This window comes from Mytilus trossulus, chromosome 9 (genome assembly GCF_036588685.1).
Source record: "Mytilus trossulus isolate FHL-02 chromosome 9, PNRI_Mtr1.1.1.hap1, whole genome shotgun sequence".
In the NCBI taxonomy this organism is placed as follows: Eukaryota; Metazoa; Mollusca; class Bivalvia; order Mytilida; family Mytilidae; genus Mytilus; species Mytilus trossulus.
This window is the reverse complement of record NC_086381.1, coordinates 52670596-52685330: the sequence shown is the minus strand read 5'-3', so window position 1 is coordinate 52685330 and position 14735 is coordinate 52670596. Positions and strand designations below refer to the sequence as shown.

Genomic DNA, 14735 nt, shown 5'->3' with positions numbered 1-14735 from the left:
TAGTTTTGCTCATTTTGGTAAGATTTTCTCCCTTTAGATTTTCTCCTTTTTAATAACTTTCCCTTTTCTTTGTTTACTTCAAAGTTTAGTTATATGAATTACTTTTGTTGCAATACACATGATACAATGAGATAAGGTCACACTATATATCTTGTGGTCAGTGATTAACAGCTGGACACTGGCATCAACAGATGATTGACATATTAGCCCCTCCTAAATGCCTATATATTTAGATTAATTACCATGTGCGTTTATTTACAAAAGATCATTATCAATTTACTCTCTGTTGTGATATGATAATGATTTTTGGATTTTTACAAATTGTGCAGAATAATACTTACTTTAAGATTATGTGATAAAAAAATATCTTAAAAAAATCACTGTTAGACTGCTACCATAATAAAGTTTTAAAATTTGGCCAAGAACAAATACTAAGTTCAATGTTAATATGTCGACCATATAAGAAATATTTTCGATATTTTTTTTCTAATTCGAAGACCACAATACTTTTAACAAAGTGATATAACAAATAACGTATACATGTATATCTAAGTGTCAGTCTGCCTAAGAAGCAGGCAGTAGTGAAAACATGACCAAAAAAATCCACCCAATTTGACATTTAATATGCAGTTATGCACCAAAAAAACACTCATTTCCATTTTCTATTTTAGTAATAGAAGATACAAATTTGTTGAAAAGCACTAGAAATTAACGAATAAGGGGAGACAACTCTGTAATTTGCTATCATTCTTACCAATTTTCTAACAACGTTGTTTGATATTAACAAACACACACAAACGAAAGACTAATAATTCTTAAATCTGGATGATGGTAAGTATTTAAGAGCATGATAAGCTCGATGGTTTTTTTTCTATTCATGATTTAATTTTTACCTAAATTGCCTGGTTCTTAAAACTTGAGACATATATTTTGACATTATTTTAGTAAGTAACATTTGACATATCTGTGTAACATGATTTTTTTAAAGAAGATATTATGAATGAAGGTTATTGGGCAAGAACTGTGTTGTAAAATATGCGATAACATTACAATGATAAAATCAATAATAGATATTCATATAAATATAAAAACATCTTACCTCAAGATTTTGAATATGTAATGTTTCAACTTGTAGTCTCTAAATAAAATAAAAAGATAATACAACTATTGTGCTTTCCTTATTTAAGTTTTTCTCTAAAATAAAACCAACATTATTTTAAAAAGATTGAAGAGACGTCTTAGCTTAAACATTTATTGCACTTTGGTGTGAAGTGAAACAGCAGTAGTGCTCAGAAAATACGTGTTAGTTTACTTTTACACTTCGCCATTTCCTTTGTCATGTTGATCAATGTACTTTTTACATAACTTTAGCTATTACCTGTTCTTCTAATGCGTACCCCTATTGCACAAACCCCGCTTTCAGTATGTATTCTATTAAGTTATGTTACAATTTAAGAGTGTAAATTGTTACGGGACTGGGGTTTCCTAAAAGTAAAGGTATCTTTACCAAGTTATACATGTACACACTGGTTACTATATCCTTGGTAAATTCAAATATAGAACTTTCAACTCTGGTGTCGAGAGGCAAACTAATTAATACAGGTAGCGTAGCTCGCAAAATGGTCGACTATACTAAACAGCTAAAGCACTGGTTTTATATAGTAACTCATTAAACACTGATTTACTTATTATGTAGAACAGATAACAATTTTAATTAAGCTTCACAATTTATTATATACAAAGCATGCAATACTATTACAAGTATAAATCACATGAAAACCCAAAAGAACATTTAATGAAATGTACAGAGACCCCCCTTTTTGAACACAGAAAGCGTAGTAAAACATCTTGGTCATTCATGGTCCATTTATTTAACAGAGATGCATACAATAGCATAGGTACATGTATTGCATTGACTGTGACTCTTTTGGTTTGATTTGCCTTTGGTAAGTTTCGTTAGTATCAGTAGTGACTGCCCTGGTAGCGGACCGCAGTCAATCTGAAGACTGTTGTGCACTCGCTTTTAGACATCTGTCTCACCAACGTTTTGTGTCCCTATAGAGATGGTGGGTAAGTTACGTTATGCTGATCAAATGCTGTTGTCAGGTCATTAGGTCACTGACATCAATAAAAATAGTGATGAAATGTTGACATTCTGTCGAGTCTAGAAATGGATAGAAGGGACTTATCTAAGCTTACTCTTAGCATGTACATGTATGGGTCTCGATAACAATATTCATGTCTTACGCTAATAAAATAACAATGTAAAAAAGGGGAAATAAGGGTAAACAAAAGGTGGGAACAGTCGTTCATTCAGGGACCCCCCATGTTAAAACAGGGAAGACGAACTTTATATGATTATAACCAAACCTTACTAACAATATTTACATACAATAACAGTAGATAAGTATACTCAATGTTTATCAAATGTCTTTGTATACACATGTCTTTGGCTAACAGGTGACGACGAACTCGAAAATAGAAAAGTGTTTCCTCAGTAGCTTGAATCAGTCATATGTAGGAACTTACAGCTTATACCATAAACCGTACCAATGTACATGATATAACAGTAAGAAAGAAACATGGGCCCTGGTAACAATTGTAATCGTTATTATAAAAATCAATGTTTCTACAATAATTAAGTAACAATTAGTTTGTGGGTATTTAAAACTATAATTGAGATGGTTTTTTTTTAATTTGAAATGATGCGTAAAAATATTAAATTTTGCACAAATGACCCGACTCCTACCATGAGAAACAAGATAAAGAATTTGGAATAAAGTTATACCGTATAACGGGTTATTTTCGCGGGGTGTTTATTTTCGCTTATTTTGGCGGATAAATGAAAATCGCGAAAATAAATTCCGCGAAATTTTAGGCATACGTGTGGTACTTTATCAAAGCTTAAGTGAGAACGATAATTTTTTCCCGGTCGGCAGGTCAGTAACGGAATATTTTAGTTTAACATTATAAATGCTAAAGGGCATTGTACATACATGTATTTTATAAAATGACGTCGTGAGTTCTAATTAAACTGAGTTTCTTTTTCACACATGCAAAAGTATCAGTTGTTCATTAAAGTCCGAAGATGAGTATCTTAAATTTCTTTAAACCTAAGAAGATAATACCGGCTGAGAATTCTGAACTATACCCTTATTATATTAAATAGTGTCAAATAATTTAAGTGTGTAAAGTACTTTGTCAGGTATTTCACCCTTATAAATTAGTGTCAAATTACATAAGAGAAGTAAATGCCTATTGATAATTTTATAACCTAATTAGTACATCAAAGGTCCGATCAATTTCATAATTGATCAACCGTAACATTAACAAGAAGTTTTAACACCTGTGACAAATATCGATCCTTGTTACCGATATTCTAAGGATTAACTGCATCAGTAATTAATACATCAGAGGTCATTCAGATAACAAAAAAAATAACTATAACAATAGACACTTATTTGATTTAATAACAATAAAGAAACTCATTTATAATAAAAAGCAGTAAAAAAATAAAATGCTTAACTGATTTGAACAATGGTATTCTAATGAAATCGTTAAACTGTTGGATGGAAAAGAAATTGTTAATTCCGAAAATGAACCTATTGTGCCGGTTGATTTGTCTCTAACAAGACTTAAACCATTATCAGCAAAATGGTTAGTACAAATGTTCCAACACATAAAAACAATCCGGATATTGTCCGTAGTGGATTCCGTGAAACAGGTATTAGTGGCGCCTTGGATGATTATCTTGAAGACGAACTTCCGCTATCAAAAATGTCACGAGACAAGTAAATCAAAGATATATTTGTGAATATTGGACTATTCAAGACATGTGTTTTAACTAAAATGTTGTATCCAATTACCAAATGTTTTAATTTTTACTATTAAAATCATCATTTCTTTTAATTTTTTGTATTTATACAGAACTAAAACACAGATGTTTCAAATGTTTTCTTCCTGTCAATTTGTACAACTTTGCAATGATTTTAGGTACCGCCAAATTTTTTTATTGGGAATTATAAATCCGCCAAAATAAAAACCGCCAAAATTATTCGTATACTGTGTTGCCCCTCAATTGCGAAAATTTACACCCGCGAAAAAACCCCGCTTTACGGTATTATATGAAAAAGAGTTAAATAACATACGAATGTTACCTTTGAACTATCTTGATTGTCAATCTCCTCTGTCTGAATTGCTCTTTCAACTATTGCTGTGTCATCTGTTTGTGTATAGGTTTGTAGGACCTCGACCTTTTCTGTTTGACTACATGAAGCTATCAAATGCTTAAACATAAAAGGTTTTTCAGGTAAGGGATTCAGATCTAATTGTGTCAATCACATAGTTTATGTTACTTCAAATTACATAATGTGTACTCACTTGAAGTATTTGACCAATTCCACCCATGGGGCTGCATCTGCCTACCCTTCCGAAGTGGTTTTATTTTTATATTGTTTTTTGCAATGACGTTGTCTGATTTATTTTAAAGTATGAGTTTGAATTTTTCGACACTACAAATCTTTGTTTTATGAATTGGGGTAACACAAAAACTTTTGCGAAAATTCTCTTACTAGTAAGATCATTCTAAGAAAAGTTTTACTAATAAAATATGTATATCGTGACACCAAATCAGCCTGCATTTTTTCCGATGCGCTTGACCACTTGAATACCTAAAGCTTTCGGTGGCCGAGTGTTATCTTTCCTTGTCAGTTGTTTGTGTAGCGTCGTAACAAAGAACATGATGTATGACAAATGAAGATGGATTTTTTTACAGATCAATTGAATTATCCATCGTAAAGGATCTGACAAAATAATGCAAGATGCAGCCACATAGATGTTTTGTTCCACCTGAACACAATTTGCATGTATTTCAAAATATTCATAAAATAGTGCATGAATTAAACAAAATGTCTGAAAAAGTGTAGAAATAACAATATATGTTAATTGTAAAGTTTGTAATTTATTACAAACAATGGAATGGACGACATGGTGTATAATTCTGATCAATGTCAATAGTTATTTATACAAATTAAAATCGAAATGCTAACAAAAAAGGACGTTTAGCCTCCTTTGTCAAGGTTTTGATGCTTAATGAGTTTTGATTTTACAACAGGTGATAATGCAAGAACAACACCCTTGAAACAATAAACTTAACCGGACTTTGAGTTTTCGAATGATTAACATCTACGAAAAATTTCGATTTTTCTTCTTGTCTTGTTTTCGTTTCATACATGTAGGTACATACAGTGTTTCTTGCTTACAATTGAGGAGCAACGGTCCACAATGTATGGAAGATATTATCCATTAATCTCGTACAACATGTTGCGTTTTAACATATAAATATTGCTATAAACCGATAGGACTCCATTTTCCCATTCATGTTTTACCTTTTCGTCAACGATTAAAGCCTCTTCACATTTTAATATGACAACTTCATCTTCTGTTTGAGTCTCTGCTTCTCGGTGCTAAAAAAGCATATAATGATTTAGGACGAGGACTATAATACAACATGTTAGTAGGACCCAAATACAGAATACATTGTTGGATATATATGTATATTTATATATTAGTATTCTCTTAGATAATATTATATTTTGCAAAATAATATATTGTTCCGAAAATCAAATTCTATAACCATCTTAATATTGTAATTTATCAATGATTTTATATAGACTGTCAGTATTTTTTTATTCATATAATTATTTCATCATAAATGAATTCGTGTTAATTGTCCTCTTAGATTTTGTATTAACATTTGAATCATTTTCAAAACCATGACGAACAATTTGGTGCATATTGGGAAGCTTCTTGCGAAACCGTTAAAAGACCAAATCTGAGGCTTTTTACATTGCTTATGTATTCATTTAGGAATGTGATGGAAACAGTATTAATAAAATTTGATGCAACATTTTATAATATCGAGGTTGAATACAGTATTAGGAGAAACAAAAACAGTCACTGAATAGTAAATATATATTTTTTCAATTAAGGAAAGCCATTCCATAATTACATACCCGAGACATCATATGTGTTCATATTGTGACATCTTGATTTTAGTTTGTCAAAAGCAATGACTACATTGAAGTATTTGTCAACAGAATACATACGTTATGGTAAAAATACATTTGACTACCACCATAGAATGTGTTATTCATAAAACGATCAACATGCATCAAAAACACAACACAATTCGAAGATAAAACATACTAGGTAAGAATATCATATTTCTATTAAACCAGAGGCAATAAGAAAAATATCAAATAACAAGTGTTAACGCATATTCAAGTGGTAAATTTTCAGTACCAGTAAGTGATGGTGTGTGATGCTATCTCCTTCACATAACGATTCATGGTTAGGATCTTTATATAAAAGTGTACATATATATTACCTTTGTTCTCTTCTTTTTGTCCTTTGAAATAACAATTATAACATGCTTACAAGTGATAAAAGCAAAGTAATGAAAATAAGACACAAATGCCATAATTATTTTGTTTGCTATGACTTAAAAAAAGGCAAACAAGTCCCCAAACATATGTCATATACATATAATTTAATTTATATAAGAAAAGTGCACCAAGACCAAAAAAAAGTTAATGGTTCATCTGATATTTTACAAAATATTCTTACATTAAATATGCAAAAGGGAAGGGATTAATGGGTTTTAATATTTTCAAATATTTTGAAAACATCAGCTAAATTAATAGAGGCAGAACTTTTTGTTTCTTTGCTAAAATTTGCTGTTACAAAATGATACAAATTATTATAAATTGAGGAATGCATCTCTCCATGCAAAGCTCTGATTCCTTTCACGGATTTATCTATACTTTTTGGAACTTTTGGATTATAGCTTTTCACCTTTTATATAAGCTTTTGATTTAAAACATTTTTCCACGAGCATCACTGAAAAGACGTGCATTGTCGAAATGCGCATTTGGTGCAGGATAATTGGTACCGATAATTTTATTACTTTTAACTATATTTATAAACCACTTACCGGATAAACCTTGCTTGCATACTCTAAATTATTTGGAAAATATTTTGTATATCGCAAGGAACTGGTAGGCTGAAACCGAATTGATCATGTTGATAATATAATGTTATGAACAAATGTCTTTGTTTTTGTAATCTTAATCGACTTTTAAACCTCACCAGTTGAAAGACGAGTAACCATAGAAGCATTTATTTGTCATGAAACAGTACTCATATAGTTCTGATCAGTATTTGATTCTTTTTTTCTTCTAAAGTAACTCCATTAATTGTTATTTATATCGTAGTGTGGATGTACAATAGACAACAGCATAGACAAAAACTAAAACAAAACCATTATCATCCCACCATAAAAGAAAAGCGAAACACGTATGACATGAAGAAGAGAAATCAAAAACATGCAATAAACACATATAACAACAAGATAATAACATTATGACATTTAAAAGCTTACTTGCTCCATACGTTTTAACCATCTCAACTTCGAAAACCAACATTAACGCATTTTTTTATTTGGTATCGAACGCTAGTGTTGATAAATTGTAAGCTTATCAAATAAGTCAATGAAATAGAATGATTAAAACCTGTATAACATACATTTGTATTCTGAAGTTTTAAAGCACTTTAAATGATAATCATTTTTTTAAAACTGCTTTATTTCATTTTTTCCCTGTTTATACTTTAATGTGGATATTAACAATACGTTTTGATATCTTTAAAATATACCTTCATATTTAGCACGTTCGATAAACCTGGTTTAGATGCCATAGTGAAAGCTCTTTTGTGTTGGTTTTATTGAAACATCAAGTCCAGAATAATGTGAAATTGTTCATATAATCAAATCTTCTTTGAACTTCCCTGAAATGTATTATTGATAATTATTTAGCTCTGACTAAATACATGCTTTGTAAAGAATAACTTGAGTTATCTGCCAATTGTGTACAGCAATGGGACTGATTTTTTGCCTGACTGAAATCATAATTCATATAAGATATAGAAATAATTGATTTAGTTGAAAAATGGAAGATGAACTAATCTCTGTGAGTAAATCAATAACCATGATCTAAATAAAGTATAGCACAAATATCGAATTCGAAATTAAACATGTTAAAAGTGGAATACATAACAAACTAACAAAATCAAACAATTTCAACCAACGGAACGCGTGAAAACAACTGCCACATTCCTGACTTAGTACAGACGTTTTTCATGGTTGGTTAAACCTCATTATATAGATAGCTAAACATGGATGAGGAACTTGACAACTTGAAGACATAACATGTCAACGTGAACGTAATTGGAATATGGCAGCCACTAACACAAGGTATAGGTTCAGGTTTTCATGATAGTGACGATAAGAAATACGCATTAAGTTCAGCAGTTCATCAGCATGAATTTGTAGAAACAAATATTGGGTAAAGATAACACTTCTATTGATAATGATGAAGTCTGTATAGAGGTTACATGCATTGCATGGCTTTTTGTTAATTAACACAATACAATGACAGAGGGTATGTTATTCATGTTATTGCTGAGTATTTTGAAAGTTAATAAACTTATGTTTATGGAAGAACTTTTTTCTGGAGTCGTTTATTAAGAAAACATCATAAATACATTTAAAAGAGAAATAGACAGACTTTGCTTTTACTTTTCTACATTGGTTAGAGGTATAAGGGGGGGGGGGGGTTGAGATCTCACAAACATGTTTAACCCCGCCGCATTTTTGCGCCTGTCCCAAGTCAGGAGCCACTGACCTCTGTTAGTCGTGTATTATTTTAATTTTAGTTTCTTGTGTACAATTTGGAAATTAATATGGCGTTCATTATCACTGAACTAGTATATATGTGTTTAGGGGCCAGCCGAAGGACGCCTCCGGGTGCTTGAATTTCTCGCCTCATTGAAGACCAGTTGGTGACCTTCTGCTGTTGTTTTTTTTTGGTCGGGTTGTTGTCTCTTTGACACATTTCCAATTCCATTTTCAATTTTATTTGCAATAGAGGATTTCTTTTTGATTTCCTGGAGGTTCTAAAATTTAACACATACAAAAACGTCTTTACCGGTTGTTAAATATGAACGTTTATTAGAAACGAAAGTTCAAAATCAGTTTGTAGGCGGTTTTATTATTGTTCATTGAATATATAATTATTGCAATATATAGTTTTGCCATCTACTTTTTCCCAAATAAACTCACAAGTCTTACCTTTCTACCTGCTCGATAAATTTCTACGTATACCGTTTTTAAAACCCTTTCGTTTTACAATAAGACAATCTCCTTGAACACGTTAGGGCAAATAAAACATTGTATTTAAATGAAATCATCCAAATATAGTTCAACAAATCAATAAAGTATTGAAAATTCTACAAATAATGCAACATAACTCTTTTCATTTGTTTTTGTACATCGATAACATTCATTGACATTTAAAAAGAATATGAATTATAACATATATTAATACGGGTCCCTTTTTTATCGTTACAAAAATCATTTGTAGTTTGTGCAACGATAATGTTATCTTTCGGAAATCCAAATTAGATTGTCTAAAATTTAACTAAATGCGTAAATAGTTGGAGGTCACTGACAAAATGCAAAACCAAATATTTTAATTTTATTTTTAGCTGTGTTCAGTAGAAAAAAGAAGTACATTATGTATCTTTATTTCGATGAGTGCTACATCTATTTGTTTCTTTTCAAAATTTTCTTTTGAATTTCACTACCCATACAAAACACACCTTTTTATGCAATATATTTAATTCTTTGAAACTGTTAAACTCTTCAAATGAAAAGTTAGTTCAACTTTTGATTTCGTGAATACGGAGTTAATACAAGTGGCAACTATAGACTAGCACCAACATCATAATGCATAAAGGAATTGAAAATAAACATGTATTATGACAATCAGTAATCGTCACAACTATGTTTATACCATATTCGAAAACATTACACATCGAGATTCAAAATAAACAAACAAACATAATGAGATTACAAAACCAAATACCACACTGAAAATTCATAAAGGCGCACTGAGATTACTATAAGCAATGAACACATATGAGAATAGAAATTACATACTTAGAATAGAAAATAAGTCACTGATAATAAAACATTACATACTTTGATTTAAATGAAAATACAGATTAGCAATAAAATGAAAAAAACACACTGATAATTACAATTATACACGGAATTCAAAATAACACAACGTAATTTGTGCGGACTGAATATTAAATAATAGATATAGGAAGATGTGGTGTGAGTGCCAATGAGACAACTCTCCATCCAAATAACAATTTAAAAATTAAACCATTATAGGTTAAAGTACGGCCTTCAACACGGAGCCTTGGCTCACACCGAACAACAAGCTATAAAGGGCCCCAAAATTACTAGTGTAAAATCATTCAAACGGGAAAACCAACGGTTAATCTTGATAAACTACAAGCTTAAAGAACAAGAGGAAAGCACTCGTTATTTCTCGATTTGGCGCCAAATGTTTAATAACAAATCCATTAGAAATACAACATTTAGAAAAACTACGTTATTAACGACCAACACAAGAAGAAAAATAGTCATTAACTTTTATTATATGAACACATGTCAACAATCAAAAAGACACACAGTGCATTGAAATGTTTATCAATGTGTCATTTATAGCATATAATTATAAACATAAAAAAATAAAACAATTTACCATGCAAAATGAGGAAATCAGTGTGGTAAAAGACTTTTGCTAAGGAACCTATGCATGAACAATGTAGAGCAAAATATCCTGATACACTTAAATATAACAAGACAATTTCATCCCGTGAACGGTTCATCCATTAGTAGTGATTTCCATAAACAAATGTTTGCATATCAACTGTTCCCACATTTCTTTGCACTGGTAGCTTATCTAGTGTGCACTCAATGAGACTAAAGGTTATTAATGCCATGGCCTTAGAACAATAAAAAACAACTTCACTAACAAACTTGTAAAACAGTAGTACAAAAATGTTTACACTTTTCTGGAATTATATCATAATGGACACAATTTGTTGTAATGAGAAAGTACTTACAACAGACAATTTCTTAAAATTTATCACAGGTACCACGCTTATGATTAGAAACTCCAGACGCGCGTTTTGATTACATAAGACTTATCAGTGACGCTCAGTTCATAATTGTTAGAAATCCAAAAGCAAGTATAAAGTTTAAGAGCATTAATAATTCCTAAAGGTTTGCCAAAAATAAACTTTTTTACTATCATTTCGTACGTAAACCACATACGATGCATGCTTTCCATATTCTATAAAGACAAAATTCATAATCGCTTCAACTAAGGTTAAATTGAATCTTACAACCCCTACTGTGAAAATTATGTACATGAAATAAATTTAGATCTAAGTATATAACATGCATGTGATGGAGTTTCCTATTTTTTCTGTATGTATGATTAATACTTCTTCCGTATCATTTATATTTGTTCAACTTGTCTGTCTTTTTTAAATGTGTGAAGCTATATCAAATAAAAATTCTCATCACTTACATTGTATTCTATTTTGTCTAATGAAATGACATTCCTTTAATATTCGCTATTACTACAATATTAGCATGCATCAAGTGCTGACCTTCAAAATATGTAAATATATAAAACCGATACATCTATTTACATTTAAGAAAACCTAATAGTCCGAGAAAATCTTTTTTTTGGTCAGGTTTAAGAGCCTTGAGAACCAAAATTCGAAAAAGTTTTGTGCCAAATACAACTAAGGTAATGATTTCTAAAGGTTCCTGACGTCAAAAAAAGTATAAAGACAAATATGAAAATGCTTTAACATGTATTGAAGATGATAAACAACTTTATTTCTATCTGCAGTTGAAATAAAGCCCTAGCTTTATAATAGAAAGAACTCTTGCCATTCATCGACTCAATACCGTTTGGAATGTACATTACTTTTTAGATCTCATAATTTTCATGAGTCGACAAACTTGTATCGCATGATCTCAACATACAATCTGGCAAACTCATGACCATTTAAGGTATCAATTGATTGTTTTGATCATAATTCATGATACGAATGTAAAGCAGGACCAATTTAAAAATGGAGTGATTAAATAAGTACTCCTTCATTCTTAGTTTTCTGCAAAGGACATGCATATTATAATTTTTCCAACGGTCGTTTAATTTAGGTTTTTAACGGCCAGAAAACTATTGTTTATCTTATAACCAACAACTAAATTGTGCCAGGTTAGGAAGCATTGATTGAAATGACAACAGAAGAGATGTAGGACTGTTGCTGTCCATTCGTTTGTTCTGTTTGAGCTTTTAAATTTACTATTTCATTAGGAACTTTCTGTTTTGCATTACTAGGAGTTTATTATTTCTTCTTTTATTTTAGCAAGCATTACCCATCAGCATTTTAATAAAAATTTTCATGTAAAACCGTTGATTCAATTTTATAATTTTTTGGCTGCCTCTAGAATATTCTCAATTCTATTTTTTGATTCCACTTTGTGCATTGTTCCATTTTTTTTTATCTTACAAAAAATGCAAAAATTGTAATATGATCAAGGTGTGATTATAGATGTGCTTGCAACAGATGAAATTATTTAAGTTCTTTCGATTTTCTCTTCATTTTCCGTAAGTTCCTGTTTATAACGAGTAAGATTTTGTTAGCTTGTGTATGATTTACAACAAGAGTCAAGGTATTTTACCTCACTATTTTCTGAAATGGTATGATTAGTAGAAGAGAACTCTTATACAAACTTCAAATATATCTAATATTTCTGTTCGTTCGTAGCTTCAACAAAACTATTGTTTTTCACTTCTCAGTCTGACAAGTGATGCATTCACACCAATTTAAATACGATTCACCTCTCTAGCTACCTAACTGTGAAATTTTCTGGACATTTTTTCAACAGATCCGGAATATTTTTAAACGATAATTTAAAACAATCTCAACAATGATAAAGAATAATATTTATATCTTGTCTGGATGTTTACAATATCAAAAAACAATGAAATAGCCCCATATGAAAATATTTTAAAGACAGATATAGTCGCTTAAACATGTTAAAGTGAAATAAATCAAACTATTCCAATGCCTTAATTTGCACAGTGATAGAATCCTTCGGAGTGAGGATAACATAAAAAATAAACGTCTCGAACTGCTGAGAATGACATAAATTTTGTTACGGAGTAAATATCAAAGTTTATTTTTATTGCAAATGAACACAAATGAGGCATCTTTGTAAGGTCTAATAAAGGAAACCGATGAAAATCATGGTTAGCACATCTACGGAGGTAAAACGGTTTTTAAAATGTAAATGGTAAATATTTTAATAATGTATCTTTTATAATCAAAAATGCTATATTTTTACATTTGTATATTACAAACATAATTTTTAGATTGAGTTAAGTCTGCCAATTGATATTTTATCGTGTGTATTTCTATGTTGTGATGTCATGCTATTGTTTCAGAAAAAGGGAGAAGTTTTTGATCCATTAAAACGTTTAATCCCGCTGCAAATGTTTTCACCTGTCCTAAGTCTGGATTCAGATGTACAGTAGTTGTCATTTGTTTATGTAATATATACGTGTTTCTCGTTTTTCGTTTTTTTATATAGATTAGACCGTTGGTTTTGCCCGTTTGAATGGTTTTACACTAGTAATTTTGGGGCCCTTTATAGCTTGTTGTTCGGTGTTAGCCAATGCTCCGTGTTGATGACCGTACTTTGACCTATACTGGTTACTTTTTGAATTGTTATTTGGATGGAGAGTTGTCTCATTGGCACTCACACCACATCTTCCTATATCTAATAACCGTAATATTGTTATTCGTTTTTATAATTTACGTTTTAGTGTGTCAGTGAATGTTGCCTAAAACACTACATAACACCATTAAAAGCCATTTTAACGGAAATTTTAGTTACTTTTCTGCTTTTTATGCATAACACAGAACACCAACATGAATAGTTCAACTTAAGCTTTTGCAGATGTAAATAAATAATTTCTATAGGTCGCAGAGGTTTAAAAATCAGCAAATACTTTTACCGGGACAAGTTTGCTGTAATTTTGAAAAATGCTTTTGCTGTTCACAATAAAGGTAAGATTTCATCATTTCCACCACAGAATTTCAATAAATCATTATCTAAATACTCTCTGTACAAAATCGAAAATATGCATTATGACTTTGTTGATAAATGAAGACACAATGTTAAGCACCAACATATCGTTGATTTTTTTTACAGCATATAAATGTCGGAAGGTACTAATTATATGCATAGGTGAACTATACTGTTTGCCCATTGTACAATTGATGCGAAAAAAATATATCGTATGCAATGGTTGAATCCGCGTTGTAATAACATTTTTGTCTGGTCCCTTTAAAAAAGATGATTATACCATATGATGAACTTAACATGAAGTTATTGTTAAAAAAGTGTAAACACCTAATATGCGCAAAGTTATCTGTTAAAGTTCCCTATATTCAACATTCTAATTACCTTTTGAATAGTTCATTTAACTATAGTATAATTAGTTCAGGGTCTTGTACTAACAATCTTATCAAGTTGTTAAATGTCACCTATTTTCTGTTAAGAAAAAAGTGCTTTGATAAGCAGAATTTAGTTTGAAATAAGTAAAACTAGTCTTTATCAGTGTATAATATAATAGTAAATAACATTTGGATTCATGATTATATTTATTTTCACAAAGGAAAATCGTATATATTACAGTGTTCAATTGTTTATATTCGTTTGAAAGAAGAGTGAA

At 30.5% G+C, this 14735-nt stretch overlaps 1 long non-coding RNA gene across 1 annotated transcript; it reads right to left on the bottom strand.

The window, feature by feature from the left end:
• Nucleotides 1–6993: 6993 nt before the first annotated feature.
• On the bottom strand, nucleotides 6994–7839 carry LOC134683998 (uncharacterized). Its single transcript, XR_010101137.1, has 2 exons — nucleotides 7714–7839; nucleotides 6994–7063 (listed from the first exon to the last, which is right to left on the bottom strand). It is a non-coding gene; the product is annotated as an uncharacterized LOC134683998 (long non-coding RNA).
• Between the last annotated feature and the right edge of the window lie 6896 nt (nucleotides 7840–14735).